The sequence below is a fragment of the Euprymna scolopes genome, chromosome 12, assembly GCF_053919585.1.
Source record: "Euprymna scolopes isolate OS-2025 chromosome 12, ASM5391958v1, whole genome shotgun sequence".
NCBI classification, from domain to species: domain Eukaryota; kingdom Metazoa; phylum Mollusca; class Cephalopoda; order Sepiida; family Sepiolidae; genus Euprymna; species Euprymna scolopes.
In genome coordinates this window covers 9,961,810-9,988,845 of record NC_136493.1, presented here as the reverse complement: position 1 = coordinate 9,988,845, position 27,036 = coordinate 9,961,810, and the positions used below count along the sequence as shown (strand labels likewise).

The 27,036-nt window shown below is 30.8% G+C and overlaps 1 protein-coding gene and 1 pseudogene across 1 annotated transcript in view; one reads left to right on the top strand and one right to left on the bottom strand.

The window, feature by feature from the left end:
* Positions 1 to 27,036, top strand: part of LOC145291170 (calcitonin gene-related peptide type 1 receptor-like) — a 380,557-nt gene that overhangs the window by 127,106 nt on the left and 226,415 nt on the right. The window lies entirely within an intron of this gene.
* On the bottom strand, positions 15,368 to 15,486 carry LOC145291688 (5S ribosomal RNA; annotated as a pseudogene).

Below are 27,036 nucleotides of genomic sequence, written 5' to 3'. Positions count from 1 at the left end.
ATATCTACATATTTACACTTCTTAATACATATATATTCACACTTTTTATTATATACATATTCACACTTTTTAATATATATATATATATTCACAATTTTAATACATACATATTCACACTTTTAAATATATACATATTCACACTTTTACATATATACATATTCACACTTTTTAATATATATATATATTCACACTTTTTATGATATATATATTCACACTTTTTAATATATACATATTCACATTTTTATATATTCAAATGACCACTTTTTAATATATATATATATATATATATTCATACTTTTTAATATATATATATATATATTCACACTTTTTATTATAATATATGTACACTTTTTAATATATATATATTCACAATTTTTATATACATATTCACACTTTTTATATATACATATTCACACTTTTTAATATATATATATATTCACACTTTTTAATATATATATATATATTCACACTTTTTAATATATATATATATTCACACTTTTTAATATATACATATTCACACTGTTTGATATATATATATATATATATTCACACTTTTTATTGTATACATATTCACACTTTTTAATACACACATATTAACACTTTTTAATATATACATGTGTACACTTTTTAATATATACACATGAACACTTTTTTATATATGTATATTCACACTTTTAAATGCATACATATTTATACCTTTTAATATATATATATATATTCACAATTTTTAATATATATATATATTCACACTTTTTAATATATACATATTCACACTTTTTAATATATACAGATGGACACTTTTTAATACATACATATTCACACTTTTTAATATATATATATGGACATTTTTAATATATACATATTCACACTTTTTAATATATATATATATTCACACTTTTTATGATATATATATTCACACTTTTATATATACATATTCACACTTTTAATATATTCAAATGACCACTTTTTAATATATATATATATTCATACTTTTTAATATATATATATATTCACACTTTTTATTATAATATATGTACACTTTTTAATATATATATATTCACAATTTTTATATACATATTCACACTTTTTATATATACATATTCACACTTTTTAATATATATATATTCACACTTTTTAATATATATATTCACACTTTTTAATATATATATATATATTCACACTTTTTAATATATACATATTCACACTGTTTGATATATATATATATATATATTCACACTTTTTATTGTATACATATTCACACTTTTTAATACACACATATTAACACTTTTTAATATATACATGTGTACACTTTTTAATATATACACATGAACACTTTTATATATATATATATTCACACTTTTAAATGCATACATATTTATACCTTTTAATATATATATATATTCACAATTTTTAATATATATATATATTCACACTTTTTAATATATACATATGGACACTTTTTAATATATACATATGGACACTTTTTAATATATACATATTCACACTTTTTAATATATACATATGGACATTTTTAATATATACATATTCACACTATTTAATATGAATATATATTCACACTTTTTATTATATACATTTTCACACTTTTTATCATATACATATTCACACTTTTTAATATATATATATATTTACACTTTTTATATATATATTCACACTTTATATATATATATATTCACACTTTTTTATATACATATTTACACTTTTTAATATATACATATGAACACTTTTCAATATATATATATATATTCACACTTTTTAATATATACATATTCACACTTTTTAATATATACATATGTACACTTTTTAACATATATATATATATTCACACTTTATATTATATACATAATCGCACTTTTTAATATATACATATGCACACTTTTTAATATATACACATGAACACTTTTTAATATATATATATTCACACTTTTGAATATATATATATATATTCACACTTTCTACTATATACATATATACACTTTTTAATATATACACATACACACCTTTATATATATACATATGTACACTTTTTAATATATATAAATATATATTCACACTTTGGTGTATATACATATTCACATAATATTTAATATATACATATGCGCACTTTTTAATACATACATATGTACAGTTTTGAATATATATATATATTCACACTTTTTAATATATACATATTCACACTTTTAATATATACATATTCACTTTTTAATATATACATATGCACACTTTTTAATATCTACATATTTACACATTTTAATATCTACATATTTACACTTCTTAATACATATATATTCACACTTTTTATTATATACATATTCACACTTTTTAATATATATATATATATTCACAATTGTAATACATACATATTCACACTTTTAAATATATACATATTCACACTTTTTAATATATACATATTCACACTTTTTAATATATATATATATTCACACTTTTTATGATATATATATTCACACTTTTTAATATATACATATTCACATTTTTAATATATTCAAATGACCACTTTTTAATATATATATATTCATACTTTTTAATATATATATATATATATATATATTCACACTTTTTATTATAATATATGTACACTTTTTAATATATATATATTCACAATTTTTATATACATATTCACACTTTTTATATATACATATTCACACTTTTTAATATATATATATTCACACTTTTTAATATATATATATTCACACTTTTTAATATATATATATATATTCACACTTTTTAATTTATACATATTCACACTGTTTGATATATATATATATATATTTATTCACACTTTTTATTGTATACATATTCACACTTTTTAATACACACATATTAACACTTTTTAATATATACATGTGTACACTTTTTAATATATACACATGAACACTTTTATATATATATATATATTCACACTTTTAAATGCATACATATTTATACCTTTTAATATATATATATATATATATATATTCACACTTTTTTATATATATATATATATTCACACTTTTTAATATATACATATTCACACTTTTTAATATATACATATGGACACTTTTTAATATATACATATTCACACTTTTTAATATATACATATAAACATTTTTAATATATACATATTCACACTTTTTAATATATATATATATTCACACTTTTTATTATATACATTTTCACACTTTTTATCATATACATATTCACACTTTTTAATATATATATATATTTACACTTTTTATATATATATTCACACTTTATATATATATATATTCACACTTTTTTATATATATATTTACATATTTTAATATATACATATGAACACTTTTCAATATATATATATTCACACTTTTTAATATATACATATTCACACTTTTTAATATATACATATGTACACTTTTTAACATATATATATATATATATTCACACTTTATATTATATACATAATCGCACTTTTTAATATATACATATGCACACTTTTTAATATATACACATGAACACTTTTTAATATATATATATTCACACTTTGGAATATATATATATATTCACACTTTCTACTATATACATATGTACACTTTTTAATATATACACATTAACACCTTTATATATATACATATGTACACTTTTTAATATATATATATATATTCACACTTTGGTGTATATACATATTCACATAATATTTAATATATACATATGCGCACTTTTTAATACATACATATGTACAGTTTTTAATATATATATATTCACACTTTTTAATATATATATATATATTCACACTTTTAATATATACATATTCACTTTTTAATATATACATATGCACACTTTTTAATATATACATATGCAAACTTTTTAATATATATATATATATATATATATATTTATATTTAGACTTTTTAATATATATATATTCACACTTTTTTATATATACATAATTAACACTTTTTAATATATACATATTTACACGTTTTAATATATATATATTCACAGTTTTTAATATATACATATTAACACGTTTTAATATATATATATTCACACTTTTTAATATATACATATGCAAACTTTTTAGTATATATGCATATTCACACTTTTTAATATATACATATTCACACTTGCTACTATATACATATGTACACTTTTTAATATATATATATTCACACTTTTTAATATATATGTATATATATTCACACTTTTTAATATATATATATATTCACACTTTTTAATATATATATATTCACACTTTTTAATATATACATAATTCATACTTTTTAATATATACATAATTCATACTTTTTAATATATATATATATTCACACTTTCTACTATTTACATATTCACACTTGCTAACATATACATATGTAGATAAAGTTATGAATGATGCATGGGGCCCGAGCAAAGCCAGGCGAAACTGCTGGTATGAAATAAATATACAATTCGAAAAAAAGTTATTTTCCTAAATTTAATTTACTTAAAGCATCAAGTCTAATTGTAAGCATTGTACTTTATTTTTTACCAAAATAATCAAATTTTAGCTGCATAATACTAATCTGATTTTTAATGGAAATGATCCTTTATTTAGTTATATATTAGAAGATTACCCGGAGTTTCCTGGTATTAAACGTAACGTTAAATGCCTTTAAAAATGAAATAATAATTAAAAAAAAAAAAACAGAAAGAAACTGAAACTTGTGCATACGACTATTATTTTTTCGTAACAGTTAACATTATACCTGCCTGACACGTTCTTTACAAAGTGTTTTCAACCCTGTTTTTATTCTTAACATTAAGAAGCTATCATGTTTCACGATCGCGTATGCGCATTCATGAAACAGTTGACAAACAGATAAAAATCCGATGACTCCCAAATACCAATTTTTCAATTTTGGCCCCTTAGCATCCTTTTTTTTCGGATGAAAACCGATAAAATAGTTTTCCACATGTCTGAATACCGTATATACCAAATTTTGATCTGTAGATCCAAAATCTGTTGAGTATATAGGTTGAGAAGTGTCCTCACACACATTCTCACTTTTAAAGATATATAGAGATTACGAAAACAAAACTACTTTTACTTCCTAAACAAATTATTTTCTATGGCCACGATCTTCATAAATTTTCGGAAATTGCATCAAGCAATCAACATAGAAGCGATTTTATAATTGCATAAAATTACATAAAGCGATTTTATAAATGCATAAAATTACGTAAATCCATTCATTTTTTGTATGGGTTCAGTTGCTAATACGCAAATAACAGAACTGCAGAGAGATAATCACTTAAAACTTATGACTAAAATGTCTATCAGCTTATCGCCTTCAGATTTCTAACTAATTTCCGAGTTAGAATATAATTAGCTTTTACAATCATTTATAATTCTAGAATATTGCCTTAATTATTTCATTTCCGTTGTAAATGCTAATCGAAATGATAAATTAATAAGTAATGTCGATGTGAAGGGAAGAATCTAATTCCAGGTAAAAGTTCAATTAAATTCTAATTTCTACATATCTTCGAGATGCGTAATACCTTGTAGAAATGAATGCAAATACGATGGAGAATGTAATCTCTTATAATGAAATAATTATTAAACTTCAAATCTAAACACATATCTAAAGAAATGGCAGAAACACTAGAGGATGACCTCCAATCTGTAGTAGAATGGGGACAAAAATGGATGGTCACATTCAATGCTGCCAAGACTAAACTTCTTTCTTTCAATCACTACAAGAAACCTTCTTTACCACCAATTGCAATGGCCAAAGACTTTATCTGAAAGTACATCTTTTAAACTCCTCTGCCTAACGTTCACAGGAAACATGAGTTGGAAAAATTACATTGAGAGCATTGCCAGGACCGCTACGAAAAAGGTAGGTTCTGTCTACCGTGCTAGAAAGCTACTAACGCCCGAAAGTATCCTGTACCTCTATAAGGCCACCATTCGCCCATGTATGGAGTATTATTGTCATATTTGGGCTGGTGCATCTGCTACTAGTCTCTCACTTCTAGACAAGGTTCAAAAAAGAGTCGCTAACCTGTTAGGTCCTGAATTGTCATCTAAGCTTCAGCCTCTGTCCCATCGACGAAATGTAGCGTCCCTCTGCCTGTTCTACAAGTATTTTAACGGTGAATGCTCCGACAAACTGCAAGCACTTGTACCCCTTCGACGATAATACCCCCGACAGCCCGACAATCAGCAAAATCCCATCCCTTCACAGTTGAGATCCCTATATGTAAGAGAGCCTTCTACTCCAGTAGTTTCTTCCCCAGAACCGCTAGACTTTGGAGTTCCGGGTTCCTGCTTCCCCAACTGTACTGACATGCAGAAGTTCAAGTATAACGTGAACCGACATGTTGCTACCCAACTCCCCACATAGTACCCCTGTATCTTATGTCCATGATAGTAGCCCCCTACATCAAAGTGGCAATGTGCCTTGTTTGGGGTGGAAATGTAATAATTTTTTTTTTAATGTAACAATATTTCGTTATTATCTTGCTTTTGATACACGAGGTGTCTTAAATAAGTTTCCAAACCTTTTTCGTATGGGAACTTTTACTGATGGTACAGACATAAGAATTTAGTCCACTTCGAAGTAATCTCCTCCGGCTGCAATGCACTTGTTGTACCGTTCCAACAACTTCTCGAAAGGCCACATGGAGGTCTTTTATATGAGCGCGTCAATGACTATCGTCAAAACCTCTTTCATCTCCTCATTTGTCTCATAACGACAACCTCTAAGGTTTTCTTTGATCTTATGGAATAACCAAATGATGGTTTTCCTTGAACTTAGATAATAACCAAAAGTCACAGGGAGCAAGATCTGGACTAGAGAGGTCAGAACAATCTATTTCTTTCTGATCTTCTCTAGGCATCCTTTAGACAAACTTCATGCAAATCTTCCGTACCTTCAGCTCTTCGAGAATAATTGTCTGTGCAGTTTCTACATGGACATCAAACTGTGTATTTATAGACACACGACGGTTCTTATCTATTAAATTCTTTATTTAGCCAATCAGCTTTGGTGTTGGACATGCTTACCCCTCTCACGCCTCATCATTCCTTACAGACTCCTTGCCTTTGTTGAATTTCTTAAAAACTGATGCTCGATTCATGCAAGATGGTTCAAAAGCTGTTTATGTGGCATTTTTTCCCCCAAGTTTAAAACAATTTTATTGCATATCGTTCTTCTAAATTGCCCTCACGTCCCGATTGCATTTTTGAAATTCACTAGTTGTGACAGGGTGTATTTCAATTCCTGCTGTAGCTGTTCATCTGAACCTAAAATGTTAAAAATTCATAAGATATATAGCCATAACATACTGGATTTTCAAGAGTCTGCGACAATTTAAATGCCTGTATATAAAAAGTCTGGAAACTTTTTGAAGGCCCTCGTACATTATCAGTCAGAAGTATTTGTCGATCCCCACAAAATTAATTTTTCATTCTAAATTCTAATAAAAACAAATTAGACCTCACAATGGTTTTATTACGTACTGTCAATGGACATTCTTAAATCATTCATAGACATTTATGCAGAGGACACCACAATTTATAGCAACACTTCAAATGTACACCAATGACTAAGATCTTTTTGATTCTCTCTCTTCTGATCTTGAAAACGTGGTGCAATCGGGGAAAAGTGTTTCGAAAACGTAGTAGTTGAATCCCTTTTCTCTTCCCTACAACCTATTATCCACAGAAGAGACGTTGCGAGCCTGTACGTTATTTTCATGGCTCGACTGAACTCTAATCTATGGTTGTCCACTGCCAAACTTTCACACAAACACTTGACTAGCTACAACCTCTATATACGATTTCCTCCACACTTTATCTGTGTCTAAATCTAAACACAGATTCCATAAATAAAGTTTTTTTCCCCAGATCTACCTGCCTGTGGAACATTGTTCTGCTTTCCTACTTCCTGTTTGAATGCAACATGCTAGCCTTCAAATCCAATGTAAACAAGTTTTTGTTGAGCTGTCCCCATAAATAATCAAAATTTATCCAATTTACATTCACGATTACTGTACTACCGCCTTACATTCATTAACCTTTATCCTCAAGTGATTTTTAGCCTTGATAAGTGGTGACTCCCAAATAAAAAAAAAAGAAAAATATTTTAATAAAAATAAAGTCTAAAATTTCTAATGATGTTGATCAAAAATATACAGGAAACTGATTTTAGCCTTACATTGCTTTTCTTTCTTTGGCATATTTTGAATTACGAGAGTAACGTCGGTTTTGAATATCATTAATGAAATATATAGTCATTGTTGTAGTAATTTCGACGTGCAGAAAGAAATGCGTCAACAAAAGACATTTGAAAGAAACAGGGGAAAAATAACTGCCTTGTCTGCCAAGAGATGCTGGACTGAAAAAGTAAATAAAAGATTGTGATTTTATTATTTGTACTGAACTATCTTATTTGGATCAGTTCTATGTTTAAAATACAATGGTTACTATTTTTATAGAAATTTTGATAAACTCATCTTTTTGTGAATTCTTAGCAGAATATATATATATATATATATATATATATATATATATATATATATATATATATATATATATATATATATAGGTGGGGGGGCAATTACGCGTGAAAGAGTGATATTTATTATTCATAGACTCTACAAAAATAAATTGATTAGCCATATGAAAATATCCGGTTACGAATATCACTCGCCTTAAGAAATCTCCGTGTTTTCCTCCCATCAATTAATTAAACAGTTAATGATTACAGCATTGGGAGTTGCATTGTTACGGCTAATTAAGATGGTTATTTTTGTATATGACTTCCTATAGATAATATGTCTATCTATCTATCTATCTATCTATCTATCTATCTATCTCTTTCTCTCTCTTTACGTATATATATATATATATATATATATATATATATATATATATATAGAGAGAGAGAGAGAGAGAGAGAGAAATATGCGTGTGTGTGTGCATGTTTATTTTTCTCCAATCAATACCTAATATTTCCTCGCATTTTTCCTTGGCATTCCCCTGATAATACACCTTGCTACTCCAACTGTTCTACATCATCTACTAATCCAAAGCATTCACATGCTTTTTTTTTTTTTACAAATTATGATTATTTGGATTTAGATTCCAAAAGAGTATAAAATGGACGAACACACACACACACACACACACACACACACACACACACACACACACACACACACACACATATATATATATATCATAGAAATTAGAAATCTAAATAATGATGTTTTTTGTTTGTTTTTAAATAGGTAATTGATTTCGATAGGTAAACTAATACATGATTTTTATATCCTCCATTCTATAATAAAGTTCAATGTATATTAATTTATATACTAGCAGGGGACAGCACCCGACCTTGCTCGGTCATAAAATTCGCTTAATATATTTAAATTTATGTAGATTTTGTATTTATTAATGCAGAACCAATTCGCTATTTGATATGCACTGAAACCAAATATTTACCGCTTCAGCCGAGTTTGCTATCGTTTGAACTAACCTGAAAGACAGATAAGAAATTTATAAAAGTTAAACTACTTTTTAGCTATGATTAGTATTACGCATGCGCAAACTAATAGAAATGTCGCCAAGTTGAAATTTTGTATCTCAATTCGTCGACTTCTATATGTGTTATTCATCCATCCAAACAATGATTTTACTCGTTATAAACCACCCTTGATGCATGATTACTATTTCCTGTTATTTTTTTTATTACATTTTCACCCCAAACAAGGCACAGTGCCACTTTGATATAGGAGGCCACTATCGGGGACATAAGTTGCAGGGATACTGTGTAGGGAGTTGAGCAGCGAGGTGTCCGTTGATATTATACAGTTGGGAAAGCAGGAACCGTTGAGGGAGTTCCAAATCTAGCAGTTCTGGCGAAGAAACTATTAGAGTAGAAGGCTTTCTTACGTCTAGGGATCTCTACTGTGTGGGGTGGGGATTTGGTGCTTGTCGGAGTATTTACGTCTAAGGGGTACAAGAGTGTGTAGTTCGTTGTAGCCTTCACCATTAAAATACTTGTAGAACAGGCAGAGGGATGCAACATTACGTCGATGGGACAGAGAGTAAAGCTTTGATGATACTTTAAGGCCTATCAGGTTGGCGACTCTCTTTTGAATCCTGTCCAGGAGCAAGAGACTAGTAGTAGATGCGCCAGCCCAGATGTGACAACAGTACTCTATGCATGGGCGAATTGTGGCTTTATAGAGATACAGGATACTTTCAGGTGTAAGTAGCTTTCTAGCACGGTAGAGAGAGCCCACCTTCGCAGCCGCCTTGACAATGCTCTCAATGTATCTATTCCAACTCATGTTAGGTCGAGGAGTTTAAAAAGTACTTTCATGCAATGTATCTTTACTCATAGCTATTTGTGGTTGAGAAGGTTTCTTGTAATTATTGAAGCAAACAAGCTTAGACTTGGCAGCATTGAATGTGACTATCCATAAATTGGAGGTCTTCCTCTAGTGTTTTTGCCATTTTCTTAGATATGTGTTCATTTGTTTTCCCTCGTGCCTATTATAGAGAGTGGTGTCATCAGCAAATATACCCATCTCAGAAACAATTTTATCATGGAGATCATTTATGAATATTAGGAATAATAAAGGTTCAAAGATAGACCCTTGATGTATACGCTCATTTATATCATATTGTTTAGATATATGACCGTCGAGAACAACCTGGATTCTTCTCTTATTTAAGAAAGATTTAATTGTGTTTAGTATTCTTCCAATGATATCGTAAGATCTTATTTTCCTGAGATAATCATCGTGCCATACCCTGTCAAAAGCCTTATCTGCTCAACCCTCACCTGATTTGTATATATGTTCAAAGATCACCGTAAGGACATCTGCTGTAGAACGTGCTTGCCTAAATCCATATCGTTGGTCAGTCAGAAGTTTAGCAGCTGTACGTTGATGAACTAGAGCTTGGTTAATTATGGACTTAAATATTTTAGCGAAGGGAAGGAGGAGGCTAATGTGGCGATAATTTAATGCATCAGTTCTTTCGCCAGAATTCTTGTTAACTGGTACCACAGAAGCAGTTTTCCAGCAGTCAGGAAAGCAAGATTCGTTAAGGCATTTGTTATATAGTTTGAAGAGAACTGGATTTTCAGATCATGTAGTGTGCCCTCTGTCTGCACAGGAAAGTCAGGGATGGAGTGGTTTGCTGGTCTAATATAGAGTTTGAACCAAACCGCCTGGCAAGTATTTTAGCCTTCTCAGTTGCCGTGCAAACAAGCTTATAATTGTTGGATAGCAGGGGAATTTATGATTGCCCATTATTTACTACACTGTTGTAGATTTTCCAGAAATCACGGGTTCTTATGTTCTGTGCTTCAATGCGTTTTCTGGTAGTTTCGGTATATTCTCTCTTAGCTGTCGCTATTTCTTTTTTACAATTACTTCTAGCTTCTATAAACTTTTGCCTGTTTGTACTGAACTTATGTCAGTTAAATTGTTAGTATGCATGCTGCCTTTAAGCAATGGTAGCTGCACAAGTAGAAGTAAATCATTAGGCAAAATGGGGTTTGCTATAGAATTTCCATGTGGGAACATGTGCTCCAATTGCCGTTTTGAACCATTCAGTGGTCTCATTTGCACACTGTTCAGCGGGAGGAGAAAATATGTTTCCCCACGGGACATCTCTGATTAGATCCCCGATGGCTTCCCAGGCAGCCTTCTTATAATACCTTGTCATTTTGAGCATTGGCTCTTCAGTTTTGGGTCGGGAATTTAGGGCGATTTCTATCATTATCACAGCATGATCAGCATTCCTAAGTGGGCTATAGGCATTCCTTACACAATCATCGGAAATTGTAGTCAGAAATAGATCTAAAAGGGAGGCATGTTGATTTTGCTGATCTGAGAAACGTGTCGGAAACGTAACCGTCTGTGATCGGGAATGAGATATAAATAATCTATGTGTTATACGCTCAGCTGGGTAGCTGAGTCTGTGTAAGTAGAGAATCCAAGCCAATTATTGTGTTGGACATTGAAGTCACCAAATACATGAACTTGTGCGCTAGTGTCGAGGGAGAGTGCTATATCTATGCTGTCAGAGACTTGGTTGATTAGGGTACAGTCCCGGGTCGAGGGAAAGCGGTAAAGAAAATAAAAGTAGCTAATATTATGTTGCATGTTAAGTCTAAAGCACATAAAGGCATGGTCGTCTAATTCTAGTTTTGTTTCTCTAGTCAACGGGAGGGTGTTACGAATATAGACTCCAAGTCCGTGATTTGACCAGTAGTTTAAGAGTTTATCGGTTAAATATTTACACACAGACACACACATACATTTATTGTTTTATTTATATAGATAGGTAAAAATATATATATGCCCTGTCAGACAAACGCTGGCGAGTAAAAACTGACGGACGAAAGCATTTAAAGTGTCTAGGAAAGGGAAATAAACAAATAGCAAGTCCGACATCCCCGACCGTTTAATAGTAATTCTGAAAGAAATCTTTCACTCTATTTCCGTAATGAGACGTTTTCATTTCTTTTCCCTTTCGACTTCTTATAACGATTGTTTTTATTTATATTTTAATTATTTTAAAACATTGCAGTTTTAGAAGTTCTCTTTCTATTTTTTTAAAACTTCTCAAAGTTATTTTTATATAAATATGAATATTAATGCTGACATTAACGAAACGTAATTTTTACATCAGTGTTTACGGATGGTATACACTCATTTATTCCGTTTCGCTTTGTATATATTACATAACTAAATAGGCCGATGTAAATCAGCAGAAAATCCTTATATAAAAAGACATTTTAGATAGCATTCACGAGTACTTGTCTAATAGCTTGGTGATAAAAGCTGCTGACTATCAACTAGATGGTTGAATGTTCGATGCTAATCTATACACATTGAAGAAGAATTGAATTGTATTTTTCGGTTGCATTCACCGAGAATAAGAGTACTTATAACGAGTATGATTATTTCATTTTCTACTTCTGTAAAATGGTTCATATCAAGGGATTAAAGAAACGCTAATTGCACGTTATATGATACTAGTAGTTCACCCCGGCTTTGCTCGGACCCTTTGTACAGCTCATAACTATATGTGCATATATATATACATATTAAAAAGTTTGACTCATGTCCAGGTAACATACATCTAAAATTTCAAGTGTTTGGACCCAAAATTGACGGAGGAGTTTGGTAGGGTCTGTAAAGGTCAACTCTTTCAACTTTTACCTCTTGGCAGCCAAATTTTCGCCCAAAAACTAATTAAAAAGCTTGCTGCAGGTCTGATTACCATTTATATAAAATTTCAAATGTTTAAACCCAAAATTAGCTGAATATTTTGCTCGAGACCGCAAAGGTCAAATCTTTTGAACTTTTACCCCTTAGCAGCCAAATTTTTGGCTAAAAAACGATTAAAAAGCTTGCCCTTTGTCTGAATACACTTTATGTAAAATTTCAAATGCTTAGACTAAAAATTGGCTAAGTAATTTGATAGAGACCGCAGGGGGTCAGTTTTAACTTTAACCCCAATTATGCCCTCTTAACCTTTGTTTTGGGCTCCAATCAAATTAAAAACTTTTATCCATGTTCACGTAACCTACATCTAAAATTTCAAGTGTTTAGACACAAAATTGGTGGAGGAGTTTGGTAGAGTTTTTCAAAGATCAAATCGTTGAGCTTTGACCACTTGACAGCCAAATTTCTGGCCGAAAGCCAATTAAAAAGATTTTCCCAAATCTCAATACTCCTTGTGTCAAATCTCGAATCTGTAGACTTAAAATAGACAAGGTAGTTTGGTAGAGAAATGTACACGCACAGACAATTTCATTTTAGAAATTCACTAGCATTTCAGCCCGTGTTGCCCGGGTGTTTGGATGTGTCTGTTAAGCAAAAAACAAAAAGCAGTAGTAGGAAGGCAGGCTCGAACCCGTACCTCAAAGAAGGAAAGAACGGGGAAAAAACCTGACGTCTATGCTGTCACGACCACCGCCAAACCGAAAGTGATAATTTTTAAAATTAAGGCTAGACAATCGAAAGGAGAGGATGACTTTCAAAAATATCGGCGAAAAAAGCGACCCCCCCCTTAAAAGTTCCCAGTTGAAGGTGAAGATATTAATGTTTTTAGCCAATTTTTCGATATTTGCCGTCTGAAAGGTCGGAATTTAAAACGATAGTAATCTTGGTAAAATTCGTTACCTCTGTCGAAAGTTTTAGGCAGACATGCAAACATATATTTATATATTGGTAACTACAAATTTTCGACCCAAACCGATTAAAAACCGATTAAAAGCTTTCCCTATCTTTGAACACCCTTTATGTAAAATTTCAAATGTTTAGACTAAAAATTGTCCGAGTAATTTGCTAGAGACCGCAGTAGTCCAATTTTTTTTTTTACTTTGACCCCGATTATGACCCCTTAACATTTATTGTTTTGGGCTCAAATCAAGTTATTAAGTTAGATCCATGTCCAAGGAACCTATATCTAAAATTTCAAGTGTTTAGACCCAAAATTGTCGGAGGAGTTTGGTAGAGTTCTCAAAGGTCAAATCTTTGAACGTTGACCCCTTAACAGCCAAATTTCTGGCCGACAACAGATCACATAGATTTTTCTAAATCTCAATACTCTGTATATCTGTAGACTTAAAATTGATAGTTATTGCGTAGGAAACTGTACACACACACACACACAGACACGCACACAGACACACAAACACAACACGTTCTTATATATATATATATATATATATATATATATATATATATATATATATATATATATATATATATATATATATAGAGAGAGAGAGAGAGAGAGAGAGAGATGTTTTGATCGTGTTTTTCGTCTAAAAGCCACAAGAGCAGAAATGGATGCGTTTCCGTTTTTTTTTTTCTTTCTTCTGTTGTTTTTATTCTTGTCGACCGTTTATCGTGATAATGATAGATCGATAGATCCAATTAGAGCAGGTGCTTCCGTGAATGATTAGATGATACGACGGATGCGGTGATTTATATCCTAAATACTAAGCAATTGGAAATTAACTTCCTATTATTACGTTTTTGCAGTTTATTACTGAAATGTAATCATTATAATAAATATATGTAATAAGAAAGTTTATAAGAAAACTTGTTTATTTTTTATATGCAGTCATCACTTATCAAGGCCCGAATCCTATTCAAGGACAAGGGTTAATGAGTGTACAGTGATTACTGGGACAACAGCGTGAAACGGTTTAACCGGTTTGCTCCGAAGGAATAAGTTCCATGGAAGTACGAAATTCACAAACGATCCCCAGTCGCATATATATCCCCATTAGGGGAGATGACAACGTTAGATTTTTGCAACTCTTGAAGGAAGGTGTCGACGTTCTCCTAAATACAGCGCCTAGAATTCCCAAATTGGTCACCCATTATAGTACTGACCAGGTTCAACGTTGCTTAACTTCGATGATCTGATGGGAACCGGTGTGTCAACGTGATTAGGCCGTATTAGTCGACGTAATGGTCGGTAGTGATATAAATTAGGTAGAATTTGATTAAGTGGGCGGTTTATCTGACCTTGTCTATATTGGAATTGAAAACGACCGTATTGTAATCAGTTGGAAAGCAGCTCCACGCTATAGAGTTCTACAGGCAGGCAGTTTTAAGAAATCAACACTGTTTATGGAATCTGCATTTAGTTTTAGGCACGGATAGAGAGTAAGGGAAAATTGTTGGCAGTGGTTGTAGCTAAATGAGTGTTTGTTGTGAATGTTTTGCAGAGGGAGCCATAGACTGAAGCTCAGTCGAGCACCTGCCATTAAAATAATCATTAAGCAGAAATAAACTTACAACGTCTCTTCTGTGAGAAAGAGGTTGTAAGGAGGTTTTATTTAGAATACAATATGGGTGCCAGCATTCAACACTAGCTTTTCAAGACGTCTGGAAACCGCATCAACTGATTTCACAAGGCGTTTTTGTTTTCTTTTTTTATTGATGAGTTAACACTTATCAAGGCCAAAACCCATTGGAACGTTAGAATTAACGAGATGGATAGATTGACAGATAAATGTTGATAAATATTATGAAGGGATTTAAAACATCCACATGTCACAACTCGAAACGTGAGCTAACCTAGGATACAGCAGTTTTTATTATCGTTACGAATATTGTTCAAGGACCGTGAGGGCAAAAAGATAAATAAAGGGACAACCTGTCAACTCTTCCCCCCCCCCCTTCATTTTTTGTCAGAATTATAGAGGATGGAAGGATATGTGTCGCTCAACACTACAGTTTTATTTTAAAACTTTTATTGAAAATATCAATTCCTGTAACGTGATTATGTAGTAGAGCTGACATCTATTCAATGTAACCGCCTTCAGCCTCAATCACCGCCTCAATACGGGTCCAGAACTGAGAGCATGCCTTTTCCACAAGCGCCGGAGGGATCTCGGCGAATACTCAGCTGATGGCGGCAATCAGGCTGGCTTTGGTGTTGTGGGAGGTCATATTGGTGATGTTCTGTGGGAGGTCATGTTTGTGATGTTCTCGACGTATGACCAAGCGAAGTAGTCCAATGCGTTCAGATCGGGGGAGAGAAGGGTATAAAGTCGTAGCACTCCTGCAGCCAAGCCTGGATCTCTTTGGTCTTGTGGGCCGGCACCGAGTTCTGCTGCCATACCCAGAGTTTGTTAACGACCACCTGATTGCACCAGGGGATCACCACACTCTTCAGCACATCCAGGTACATTTTGGTGTTGACTTTCAAGCCGACTTCAAAGATGGGAGGTGGCATGATGTGGGCCTCACTTGAAACCACACCAAAGATCATGACCATGGCCGGAAACTTTGTTTTCATCACCCTAAACTGATCTCCGCTATTCGTAGAAATCTAGCGATACTTTGTGAGGGTGCTTGCACTGGTCTGTTGTCATAACCTGAATCTGTAAAGAACATGAGTTGTACAGCGGCACATCGCCGATCTCGCTCGTTGAACATTGTGTCATTTTCAGATATGATTGAAGGCTCCTATCGCTCTTGGGATTTCTACACAACTGGCCAACTAGTAGATGGTCTTAAACAAAAAAGAAACCAGTTTTCATCAAACGGAAATGGAATCATGTCGTCTTTTCTAAAGCGACAATTTTATCATTCTACCCTGTAGTTTCGTAATAAATTTCAAGTATAGAGAGTTACTTTCCACTCACTCTAGACGTCATTTTAATAATTGAAGAACCTGTTTAAGTTAGATTTCGCATTTTTCCTTTTGCGTTTTTAATTTATTTAAATTTAAGTAATAAAAACAAATTTAAAAAGTTCTTATCGTCAGTACACATTTTATATAAGGACAAGCAAGAAAAGTGCCCCTATTATGACCCCTTAACCTTTATTGTTTTGGGCTCAACCTAAGTTAAGTTAGATCCATGGTCAACGAACCTATATCTAAAATTTCAAGTGCTTAGACCCAAAATTGTCGGAGGAGTTTGGTAGAGTTCCCAAAGGTCAAATCGTTGTCCTTTGACCCCTTAACAGCCAAATTTCTGACCGAAAACCAATCACATCGATTTTCCCGAATCTCAGTACCCTGTATATCAAATTTCGAGTCTGTAGACTAAAAATTGACAGAGTTATTGGGTAGGGAAATGTACACAGACACACAGACAGACACACAGACACGTTCAATTTTATAGATATACTAGCATGGGTGCCCGGGTGTTTGGAGGTGTATGCTGAGAAAAAAAAAACATTAAAAAAAAATTCAAATTTTTTAACATTGACCCCTATTATGACCCCTTAAAATTTATTGTTTTGGGCTCAAGTTATTAAGTTAAATCCTATATCTAAAATTTCAAGTGTTTAGATCCAAAATTGTCGGAGGAGTTTGGTAGAGTTCTGAAAGGTCAAATCGTTGAACGTTGACCCCTTAACAGACAAATTTTTGGCCGAAAACTGATCATGTAGATTTTCCCAAATCTCAGTACGCTGTATATCAAATTTCGAGTCTGTAGACTAAATATTGACAGAGTTATTCGTAGGGAAATGTACACAGACACACAGAAACACAGATACACACACACAGACACGTTCACTTTTATAGATATACTAGCATTTCAGCCCGGCGTTGCCCGGGTGTTTGGATGTGTAGGTTGAGCAAAAAAAAATAATAAGTGTTAGTAGGAAGGCAGGCTCGAACCCGTACCACAAAGGAGGAAAAGAACGGGGTAAAACCTAACGTTTAGGCTCCAGGAATGGTGTGGTTTAGGACTTAGTGAATATTGAAATTAAGGAGATTTGGATTTGTAGGTGTTTAGCTCTCGGATATTGCATGAGGGTCGTGTTGGAGTTGAATGTAGTTGGGATTATTGGGGAGTAATTAGCAAGTAAGAAAGCAGATGCGATTTGTAATGTCTGTATTTTATCGAGGTTTCCTGTTTCTTATTTAAGAGTTTATCCCTATCTTTAAATTTTGTGATAAATAGTTTTTCATTCAGGCAAACAAGGCAAGGTGAATTTAGTGACTGACAAACTTTTGCTCTTTTCTTGTTAAATCATTGTAGTATGCAGCTAATTGTGTTTTATCTTTGTAATTTGGGTTTGAGAAAGAGCTTTTGTGACCTGTGTATCTCTGTTTAAATGTATTGCTAGTTTGACCGATGTAGAATTTGACAGTGGTGGGGTCCTCCTTGGCGCTAATATTAGCTTGATAAATTACAGAGGTTGTAAGGCAATTTTCTTTAAGGGGGGGCATTTAAAATTGTGGGGTCTGCGTTCGCGCCTGGTCCACAAAGTATGGAAATAAAAAATCTGAAAAAAGTTAAAAAATACTTTGATAAGTATGTTTTAACTTAAATAGGGATAGTATAATAAAATTGTGGGATCTGCGTTTGCGCCTGGCCTCCATAAAATGGAAATAGGCACAAACTTTAATGAAGACTTTCCATAGCCATCTGCCTAAGTATACTTTGATAATTATGTTTCAGTTTGAAGAAATATTGTATAATAAAATTATGGGGTGTTCGTTCGCACCTGACCTCCATAGAATGGAAATATGTCACAAAGTTTTACAAGTTTTTTTTAATATAAATCCACAGGATATTGTGATAAGTGTTTCAGTGTGAACCAGTATGGTATAATAAATTATGGGGTTTATCTATTTTATTTTTACTTTCATCATATTTTGTTTTGATACACCCAAATTCAACCCAAATTTATAACCCTTCCTTTTCATAACCTATCATACTTTCAGAAATCAGAGTCCATTTTCTGTAGGCTGTTTTTGTAACCCAGTCAACGACGGGTACATTTGCTAGTATATATATATATATATATATATATATATATATATATATATATATATATATATATATATTTAAAGGTACTGAGGGGTTTCTGAAGTATGAAAAACTGTTACTTTTTGTATTTATTATTTATTTGTTATTTTTATATTTTAAGCGGACCTCCGCTCTTGGTCACAAAAAATATCGATTGTGCTTGAAATATAAAAAATAAAAAATAACAATAAAAATATTAAATACCAAAAGTAACATCGTTTTTCATGCTTCAAAAAAACCTTCATAACCTTTAAATCATACGTGGACTGTTAACATTATATATATATATATATATATATATATATATATATATATATATATATATATATATATATATATATATATATATATATATATATATATACAGGGTGACCCAAAAAAACAAACAAAAGCTAAATGGAGGCCATATTGAACATATGCTGTAGAACGGAGAAAAAAGGCCAAAGACCCCAGTGTTTTGATGTGGTGGTTTGAATATAATAAACTAGTTATGACCAAAGTTTCATTTCTTCGGACAAAACCCTAAGAAACGGGACCTAATTAGAGTTGAGACCCGTTTTTTGGGGGTGGGTCACCCTGTATGTATATATATATATATATATATATATATATGATTATTTTTTTAAAAAAGAAATCCAGCAGAGTGCTCAATTAAAATATAAATCCGAAAATAGGAGCGTATTTATATTTTGTATTATGTGTAATTAGGACCGTCTTCAGACCGATAATTAGGACTCTCTTCAGCCAATACTCATCTCTGATGTATCTTAAACGGTCCTAATTATCGGGCTTGAAACCGACGGTACCAATGATTTGTCTCATCTAACAACTTTCTGTACACAAAATACAATATATATATTTAATTATACAGAAGTTCAGAAAAACATTGGTACCATCGGTTTCAAGCCAAACATAAAGGTGACCAGTTAATGGTAACACGTAAATGATGTTAGGCTCTCGTCAGCCATGTTGTTTCTGTCTGAGGAAAAAATTTCAGGCCCGCATTTATTTTTTATAATGATGTTCATTTTTATTTAACTATAGCTTATTCCTATCTCTGTATATTTTATTTTATTCTAATATGAATTTTCTAATTTTTTATTTAATGCATTTTAGTAAATATGTACTGTTCTGTTTTTGCATGGTTTCCGGTCTGCCTTCTGTTAATTTTAGCTGGTGCAAGAGAGATAATTTACCTTTCTTTGTTTCAGTTAAGGGGATATAATCCATGTTTCGGTTGGTTCAAGAGAGGTAATTAATCTATCTTATTTATTTTATTTTATTTTATTTTAATTAGTTGGAGGAGGTATGCAGGCTATTTGATTTCTAAGTCTTTTATATATATGTATTGTATTCTTTAAGGTAGTCATAATTTTGTTCATTTTTATACTTAGTTTTTATACTTAATATTTATGCTTACAATTGTCTAAATGTCACTTTACTAATTTATGCGCTAAGATGACTGCATGTAGAATACCCTTTAGGTCTTTGTTCGGTCCTCCCAGTTTATTAGGAGCGCTTGTCTCCTATGTAAACAGGCTGCGTACGTTCAAACAAGTCTTTTGACGGTCATTAATAGTCTTTATAAAGTGCGCACCGTTATTCTTATTATAAACTGGTCCCCTTTATGCTGGGCTTGAAAACGACGGTACCAATATTTTTCTGAACTTCTCTACAATTAAATAAATAAATATTAAACTCTTATATAGAATAAGTTTTTCTTTGTAATCGAACAATTTGTTGGAATTCTTTTCCCCCCAAAACATTAACCAAATATATATATATATATATATATATATATATATATATATATATATATATATATATATATATATATAATGCATAAATAAAAGAATACGATACATTATAAAAGCTTATGACTTTTCTTTATTCGTTTTCTATTGGTGACGTACAGGAGTACAAAATAATTTTATGAAAAAAAATTAAAAACTTCTTTTACAAGTACATGATTTTCGACCGATCCTTCAGTCTTCATCATATATATATATGTATATATATATATATATATGTATATATATATATATATATATATATATATATATATATATATATATATGTGTGTGTGTGTGTGTGTCTATATATATGTATATGTATATATATGTATATTATATATATATATATATATGTGTATATGTATATATATGTATATATATGTATATGTATATATATATATATATATGTATATGTATATATATATATGCGTACGTAAAAGGTACTACCGAATTATTATAGAGATAGTTCGCATTTTTTCGAAGTAACTGTCACTAAAAACATTAGAAACGTAATGAGTCCATAACTCTTCCAACTATCGATTAAATACACAGTTATACTCTGTAATCTTGGGTGTGTAATTAGTCTTGGAGAAGGAAAACAGATATAAAATTAGTCTGTTTTTAGAGATGAAGGTTGATAATTTGGATTATTTGGACTGCTGTACTCATCTTGAGTGTTATTTTCACAACGTTTCGGTCGACGTAACCTACAGCATTCTTCGGGTGTATCTTGTCAAACTCGGGAATGTGCACGGACTTTCGAACGGAACACTTTATTTAATCCACATGAATAGCATGCTCTCATTCCGTCAGCCATGATCGGGTAGAAGGCATAAGTGATTCGCAATTGTATTTTAATATCACCCACACTGAGGATTAAACCTTGCATACTGTTACAGATAACGTGTACGATGAAATTAACTTGTAAGTGACACTCTCCTGGAGGTTGAAGGTTCAATCTTAAATGCGAGCAGTACGCAGAATACAATTGTGTAATTATGCCCGATACACCATACAAGCAACTGAAAATCTACTTATTAGAACAAAAGAAGTAAAATAAAATAAGTTCAAGTAATACAAAACCAAAAATAATGGCAGAAATTCTATATTTTATAAAAGCGGTTTATTAGTCTGGATGGCAGAATGTCAAAATATTAATCCAATTGGCTCAAATGCAATATATACAAACCAAACGATATTAAGCAATAATATTACAATAAGCAGCTATACGATAAAAGTTTGGTCCAAATAGCTAAACTCCAATATATAAACCTAAATGGATCAAAACAAAAGTATTAACCCAAATTCCATAACATTTATGTTTCTGAGATGAGAATTGATCATTTGTATAATTTGGATTATTCGAACTACTATTCTTGCCTTTTAAGTGTTATGATAAAACAACGTAAGGATTCATGGCGTAACGGATAAAGTACTAGATATACTTCAGTTCTACAGAAAAATCTGCTGGGGATTGAAAGTTCAATCCCCAGTGCAGGCGATACTAAGTATACAATTGCGAATTATTTAAGATGCCTACTCGGTCATAGTTGACGGAACCAGGCCATGCTACTCACGTAGATTAAATAATACACCTGAAGAAGGTCGAAGGTTACATCGGTCGAAACGTTGTGAAAATAATACTTGTAACGAGAACAATAGGTCGAATAATCAAAAAAAAAAAATTTCCTCATCACAAAACCTCAGAAATATTTTATACTCTTGCACATCCGAGAACAATAATCCGAAGGATACAAGTCCACAATATTTGTACAAATGACTCCAGATCCAAAAACCGTATAAGCGATATAATGACAGTAGTCAAGTGGTTAATGACGCGGACTGATAACCTGGATGTACCAAGTTCAAATGCAGTTCGTTTTACAAAATCCATTTTACTTAAGATGTTGGCAATCTTCACGTGGTTCCTCCCGTAAGTATCTGATGTCTTTCTAAAAAGAATTCTGACTAGAAATGTATCGGGGAAACCAATGCTAACAATAGAATCTTCTGATTTATAGGCCATGATGAGAATAAAACTATTTAGTTAAATTTCTGAAAATATTCGCAAAGCAAAAAATATTGGTCTGAATAACTCTAAGCCGAAATAATAGTTTAAGCATTATCGATCGATGCCTCCGTTCAGTCTCGAAAGACAAAGGATACCCCCTGTAGGGGCAGTTGCACGTGTAATTGTGAGGCAAGGGTTGTGCAATCCCTAACCACACCTCTCCTGAATCAACACTGTTTGGATTCAGTGGCAAGAAGAAGACCAGGATGACTGGAAACAATGCCGAAATAAGCAGAGAGCACATACATCACTTAGAAATCCCAAATGGTCACCCATTTAGTACTGACCAGGCTCAACGTTGCTTAACTTCGGTGATCCAGCGGGAACCGGTCTGTCAACGCGAGCATTAAAACACTTAAACTCAAACGGCACGAAGCAAAAATGTTGTAAAAATAACAGCATTAATAGTTCAATCGAGTCAAAGTAACAATATTAGTCTGAATGGGCGAAAGTCAAAATATTTGCTCAGTTGGTAAAATATTATTACTAATGCAGAATACAGTCCGCGTAATTGTCGACATATTCCGGACAGGTTACATAAACGGAAACTTCGTGTGTGTGTTTTTGTGTTTTTTCTTTTTTTTTTTTTTTTCGAAAACAGTGGCCATTTTTTAAAGTGCTGAACTAAAACTGTTTTTGTTTTGTTTTGTTTTTGTTTTGTTTTTTAAACCTAAAACGAAGGTCAATGTTTAAAGCGCGAGCAAATAGTTAGAAAAAAGAAAAAGCAATTATGATCAGTAAATAGTCACTATATGGTAGTTTCAATGAAAAAGGGTAAGTGTACAGTTTATATAAATCTGAATTGGTAACATTATTACGTATAAAGCCATTCTTAAAATGGGGAGAGTGCTTCTTTATTTTTTTTTAACTATTCCGTAATTTCATAAAACAACTTTTTGTTTAACATACCGTAAAAATTGAATTTTATTTGAAGCACCTATCTAAAAGTTTCAATGGCCGTAAATTGCACAATAATTGTTACGAAAAAATACAAAAAAAAATTAACAATAATTAAGAAAATTTTTAAAAATCAAAAGGAAAAATTTACGTCCAACGATGGATTATTGTTGCCAGATCTGGTCAGGATTTGCTAGTAGCAACTTCTCTAAATAGAGTTAAAAGCATAGTGAGTGATGCTCTTTTCTCTTCCCCGCAAACTCTTTCCCACAGAGCTTGTCTCTACTTTATCGTTCTCATCACACGGAAATGGACTTCGTAATGATCTAAAAAGCGACGTATTAATCAGGCAAAACTCCAAAGATTCAGTTCAATTGGTGCAATGCAAAAGTATTAGTTACATCAGTATAAAGTATTAGTATAAATATAATTATACTTCAACTTGGTACAATGCCAAATATGAGTTCGATTGATACAAAGTATTAGTATGATTAATACTTCGATTGATACAAAGTATTAGTATGATTAATACTTCAATTGATACAAAGTATTAGTACGATTAATACTTCGATTGATACAAAGTATTAGTATGATTAATACTAAGATTGATACAAAGTATTAGTATGAGTAATACTTCAATTGATACAAAGTATTAGTATGATTAATACTTCGATTAATACAAAGTATTAGTATGATTAATACTTCAATTGATACAAAGTATTAGTATGATTTATACGTCGATTGATACAAAGTATTAGTATGATTAATACTTCGATTGATACAAAGTATTCGTATGATTAATACTTCGATTAATACAAAGTATTAGTATGATTATAACTTCGATTGATACAAAGTATTAGTATGATTAATACTTCGATTGATACAAAGTATTAGTATGATTTATACTTCGATTGATACAAAGTATTAGTATGATTTATACTTCGATTGATACAAAATATTAGTATGATTAATACTTCAATTGATACAAAGCATTAGTATGATTTATACTTCGATTGATACAAAGTATTAGTATGATTAATACTTCGATTGATACAAAGTATTAGTATGATTTATACTTCGATTGATACAAAGTATTAGTATGATTAATACTTCGATTGATACAAAATATTAGTATGATTTATACTTCAATTAATACAAAGCATTAGTATGATTTATACTTCGATTAATACAAAGTATTAGTATGATTAATACTTCAATTGATACAAAGTATTAGTATGATTTATACTTCAATTGATACAAAGTATTAGTATGATTAATACTTCGATTGATACAAAGTATTAGTATGATTAATACTTCAATTAATACAAAGTATTAGTATGATTAATACTTCGATTAATACAAAGTATTAGTATGATTAATACTTCAATTGATACAAAGTATTAGTATGATTTATACTTCAATTGATACAAAGTATTAGTATGATTAATACTTCGATTAATACAAAGTATTAGTATGATTAATACTTCGATTAATACAAAGTATTAGTATGATTAATACTTCGATTAATACAAAGTATTAGTATGATTAATACTTCAATTGATACAAGGTATTAGTATGATTTATACTTCAATTGATACAAAGTATTAGTATGATTTATACTTCGATTGATACAAAGTATTAGTATGATTAATACTTCGATTGATACAAAGTATTAGTATGATTATTACTTCGATTGATACAAAGTATTAGTATGATTAATAATTCGATTGATACAAAGTATTAGTATGATTAATACTTCAATTAATACAAAGTATTAGTATGATTTATACTTCAATTGATACAAAGTATTAGTATGATTAATACTTCAATTAATACAAAGTATTAGTATGATTAATACTTCGATTGATACAAAGTATTAGTATGATTAATACTTCGATTGATACAAAGTATTAGTATGATTAATACTTCGATTGATACAAGGTATTAGTATGATTAATATATCAATTAATACAAAGTATTAGTATGATTAATACTTCGATTGATACAAAGTATTAGTATGATTAATATATCAATTAATACAAAGTATTAGTATGATAATTAATTCGATTGATACAAAGTATTAGTATGATTAATACTTCGATTAATACAAAGTATTAGTATGATTAATACTTCGATTAATACAAAGTATTAGTATGATTAATACTTCGATTAATACAAAGTATTAGTATGATTAATACTTCGATTGATACAAAGTATTAGTATGATTAATACTTCGATTGATACAAAGTATTAGTATGATTAATACTTCGATTAATACAAAGTATTAGTATGATTAATACTTCGATTAATACAAAGTATTAGAATGATTAATACTTCGATTAATACAAAGTATTAGAATGATAAATACATATAGATTAATACTTCGATTGATACACAGTATTAGTATGATCAATACTTCGATTAATACAAAGTATTAGTATGATTAATACTTCGATTGATACAAAGAAGCTCACAGTATTAATGCCGGTGTCCCTCAGGGATCTATCCTGGGCCCAACTCTTTTCCTGATCTACATTAATGATCTTCCAAATCATATCCTTACATCATTTGTGGACATTTATGCTGACGACACTACCATTTATGGTACCACATCTAAGACAGTAAACGAGCAAGTACTCTCCAATTCTCTCTCCTCTGATCTTGAGCATGTAGTACAATGGGGAAAGGAGTGGCTGGTTACTTTTAATGCATCTAAAACCGGCTGACTACAATATGGTTGTGTTCAAGTCTAAGGTAAACAAGTTCTTGATGAGCCGTTCCATATAAGTTAATAAATTTACCAAATTTCCATTACTAATGATTACTATATTGACCAACTTCTACTGTACACTCTTTAACCCTTATTTTTGAGTGGCCTCTGGGCCTTGATAATGTGGTGATGCCTTTGTAAAAAAAAAAAGTATTAGTATGATTAATACTTCAATTGATACAAAGTATTAGTATGATTAAT